Source organism: Podarcis cretensis (genome assembly GCF_951804945.1).
Source record: "Podarcis cretensis genome assembly, chromosome: Z".
In the NCBI taxonomy this organism is placed as follows: Eukaryota; Metazoa; Chordata; class Lepidosauria; order Squamata; family Lacertidae; genus Podarcis; species Podarcis cretensis.
Genome location: NC_137184.1, coordinates 43,314,838 through 43,319,643, shown reverse-complemented (window position 1 = coordinate 43,319,643; position 4,806 = coordinate 43,314,838).

Sequence of the window (4,806 nt, the reverse complement as noted above, 5' to 3'; positions counted from 1 at the left end):
TGGATGTTGATGCAATCTTTATAAATGATTGCTTTTCAAAAAATCAACTTAAAAAGAAGCAAGAACCTATTTTATTTCTGTGTTAAATTGGAAACATTGTTTACTCCAGATGTGTGAAAGCTGAAACATTTTCAGTTTCAAGGATTTGGCTGGTAATGTGCCATTACTGGTTGAACAGTACATATTTAGCAATTATATGCACTAATTTTACACTCAAGGCTGACTTCAGTAAGGTGCTAACTAGATTTGACTTACTAAAACTGTAATAGGTTAATCACATTTTCAAATGACATTTTTGCAGTATTTTTGTGCTTTAGATGTGTATCCCTTTCCATGTCAAAAAATCCACTGTTTATAAGTATTCGTACAATTTAAAAAATTGTAAAATCAAAATGTAAAACTCATTTTGAAAATCATGCGTGTTACAAAAGGTTGAAAGTGCAGCAAATGTCTGATGTTTGGGTTCACTTCCTTATTGGTAACTTCACATACAGTCTAATGAATTACAATTATTTTGAAAAATAAAGTTTTTTTAAAGAGTGAAAGGTATCTGTGAATGACCACAAAATTCAAGTACAATATAAGATAGCCCTCCCCAAGAACTTGAAACACAAAACCAAATTTGTTCACTCTCACACTATTGTATCAAGGATGAAGAGAAAATGTTGACTTGTTTCCATAAACAAGGTTGTTTCTGATACTAGTAAATGTCTTTCACAAAATGATCCAGTTTCATTCCTTGGACCAAATTATTTATTTTATTTAAACAATATATACTGCAACCTATAAAATCAACCTTAATTTGAAATGCCTGCTGGTATTACAAAGTCTTCTTGGAAGTTAAGTAGGGAGGGGCCTGTCTTTGGCATTGGCCTTGACAAATAACTTGGGCATTTTTAGGGGTAAGTTATTTCTATTGACCCATGACACTAGCTTTTTACTAGCTTTTTCAAATGTGGCTTGACTTGCCCATTGCTGGCTGGGGCTTATGGGAGTTGTAGTTCAGCAACATCTGGGAGGCCAAATATTCCCCACACTAGCTCATTTGTTGTAAAATAGAGAGGACTTTATTCCTAAAAACACTTGTCTTGGGCATGGGAGAGAGACTAAGATACAAAATGCTCAGGCTCCTTGTGAATTTTCATCTAGAACACAACAAGGTATCAACCTAAGCTTTCTGACAGTTCACCTGAATTCAGTATGGATGCTCCTGCATTTCATTAATACTCTTGTTTCTCTGAAAGGGGTGATTTATTGTAAAGTTTTTTGTCTAAATAATCATCACTGTAGATGATATAGGCTATAACAAGCTCCAAACTTGCTTTCTCCCTAACCTTGTCTTCATTATGTTGACCAATTGAAGAGTGCTAAGTATTACCTCCATCATTTATAGGCCCATATGGAGAGGGCTGTTGCATGTTCCACTTCCCAAAAATGGGAATCTCAGATGGTTTTGTAAAAACCAGAATGTAAACTAGGAAGAGCTGGGGAAGCACAATTCACTCTGCAGATAGCAGCTATGAAGGAGAGATCATTTTAAGTCCATGGTCACTGTTTTTTTTAATAAAAAAAAACTTTGTATTTATATGAAGTCTAGGCACTCTACCTTTTCTAGCAGGGTATGCATTTTGCAAAAAAAAATATTAGAGGACAACCGGAAAGCAGGCCAAGGGTTCCTGTCCTGGCACATTGTGACCTCTTATATTACCAGCACCACTACAACAGCAACAATTTATTATATGCAGAGCATGTTTATGTGAATTGGCAAAAAGTTTCATTACAAAAGGGTTAATATTCTTGATGCAAAATTGCTTTTCCACAAAATCAGAAGCTGGCAAGTCTTTAGGTTCCTTAAAAAAAAAAAAAAAGTAATGACATAAATTGGGACAACAGGCCCCCATCCATGCCATATTTGAAACTTCTTGAAAATTATTCAAAACAGCATCCTCCACAACATGGAAGGTGACTTCAAATGAACTTGAAAACCAATTTGTCATAAGGCTTTGGAGGGTAGAAGGCTGCTCAGAGTTGGGTCGCTTTTGTTAATAAGCACATTCTGCTGAAGCAACAGTTGTATCTTTTTGGCCTCTAAACTTGTCAGGAGTAGGAGATAAAACAGCTGACTGGAGAAGTAGGAGAGCATTTTATATTTGCTAGTTGTAGACCTTTCTGTAGTTGGCCTGCACAGTTGCCATGCTGTGACTGCAGAAAGCCAATCAATAAACAGTTATGTGTAGACCTGTTTTTTATTCATATAACGAAATTGCTGAATGGGTTAAAAGTATGCAAAAGGCCCAACAACATAAGTTGCACCAAGGATCCTGCAGATTTGTTTCTATTTCCTGTGTTTTGTGTCTATTCACAAGAATTCCAGATAATAATAATAATAATAATAATAATAATAATAATAATAATAATAATAATTTATCATTTATACCCTGCCCATGTGGCTGGGTTTCCCCAGCCACTCTGGGCGGCTTCCAACAAAGTATTAAAATACAGTGGTCTGTTAAACATTAAAAGCTTCCCTAAACAGGGCTGCCTTCAGATGACTTCTAAAAGTCTGGTGGTGGTTCTTCTCATTGACATCTGGTGTGAGGGTGTTGCACAGGGCGGGTACCACTACTGAGAAGGCCCTCTGCCTGGTTCCCTGTAACTTGGCTTCTCGCGGCAAGGGGACTGCCAGAAGGCCCTTAGCGCTGGACCTCAGTGTACAGGCTGAACGATGGAGGTGGAGACGCTCCTTCAGGTATACTGGACCGAGGCCGTTTAGGGCTTTAAAGGTCACCACCAACACTTTTAACTGTGCTCGGAAATATACTGGGAGCCAATGTAGATCTTTCAAGACCAGTGTTATGTGGTCTCGGTGGCCGTTCCCAGTCACCAGTCTAGCTGCCACATTCTGGATTAGTTTGTAGTTTCTGGAGAAAGGTCCTCACTTCTGAAATCGAAGGCTACAATTTGCTGGCTGCTGAATGCAGCCTTGGCCTTACACCCGCCAACGCATATACGCATTATCTGGAGGACATAGGGTTGGATTAGTTGTGCCAGAAGCCTATAGCCTTGAGCTGTTTCAAGAGGCCTATCACACAGCTGGTATCCTAATCTTGAACAGAAATCAGATAATCAGATGCGGAAGAACGGTAAATTGAGACACAACCCAAGGACATATCCCCAAATTACACATAAGCAAAAGTGTCACGTTAATACTCCTGATTCTGAGCTTGGGATGGCGGGAGGGGGGGGGTGGCAGCTTCAGCCACTCAACACCTTGAGTTCTTCTCAAGCTCTCAAGCTCTTGGCTGTAAGAGGTTATTCCACTTTTTCCCAGTGAAAGTAACACAACCTTAGGCACTTTTTGCCCCTTCCTAGCTAGCGATCACTAGGAGCTTGTTCCGTTTCATTTCTCTCATATCCCTGGCTATGTAATGTTACATTTTCTTGATCCCAAGTCACGGTGGTACATGACAAATGCCTAAGATATGGTTACCTGATGTCCTCGTTTCTCGGGCAGAGTCTCTGGATTTACAAATCTGTCCCCGGACAAAATCCGTCCCTGGAATGTCCCCAGATTTCATTTAATGTCCCCAGATTTACCGTATTTTTCGCCCCATAGGGCGCACCGGCCCATAGGGCGCACCTAATTTTTTTTTGGGGGGGGGGGAAATAAAGAAAAAAACTTGTTTTCCCCCCAGGTGCGGGGCTGGGGCGGGGGAAGCCCGAGCTTCCCCCAACCCCAGCCCCCAGAACAGGCTGCTATCCGCAAGCCGTGAGAGAGCTGCGCAACTTCGTGCAGCTCTCCCACGGCTAGCGGAGAGCTGCGTGAAGCCCAAAGCCTGGGGCGTGCTGAGCTCAGCACGCCCCAGGCGTCGGGGTGCAGGCAGCTCTCCGCAAACTGTGGGAGAGCTACGCGAAGTCACGCAGCTCTCCCATGGCTTGCGGAAAGCTTCCTGAAGCCTGGAGAGCGAGAGGGGTCGGTGCGCACCGACCCCTCTTGCTCTCCAGGCTTCAGCGAAAGCCTGCATTCGCCCCATAGGATGCACACACATTTCCCCTTCATTTTTGGAGGGGAAAAAGTGCGTCCTATAGGGTGAAAAATACGGTATATTTTAAGTGTCGTAAATTTATTAGTAGGGAATGAATGTTGTGTGACTGGTTCAATGACACAAGACACATCATATGGGAAGTTCCGGTGAGGCAAAATGGTGGGCTCCACTACACCGAGCAGGTCCTGAAGCCATCCAGAGCCAACTGCACTACCAGGCTGGTTCTGGGCTGCTGAAACTGCTGCTGCTCCACCACTGCTGAGGTGGAACTGGAGATGCCTGGCACGTCAACTGGGGGAAACATTGAAACCACCACCCCCCCGGACCAAAATTGAGCCAGGAGCAAGAGCACCCAGCCACCCGGTTGACCCCAGCAGTGCTCTGGGGCCATGGAAACCCTGGAGCTGACACAGGGAGAAGGAGGAGAGAAGAAGGAAGAGAGAGAAAGAGGAAGGAGAAAAAAGGGGAGAGCCCTGACCTGGCTACGCCGCTGCGGCTGCCACTGCTAAGGAGGAGAGCCCTGGGAGGGCAAGGACACGTGGCCGAGCCCAGGCCTGACCCGAGCCTACTCCATGGCGGCTAGTGCTCCAAGAGAGCAGGCCGGGGCCCAGTGGATGGCCACGTGACAGAGGAAACCACCGAAGAGAAGATATTACTTCTTTTTAAAAAACAAAGCAAAAACCAAAACTTTTTTTAATAACTTTTTTTTCTCCTTTCGGATTCTTTGAAAAAAATCTGGTAACCTTTTAAGAGTCATTTG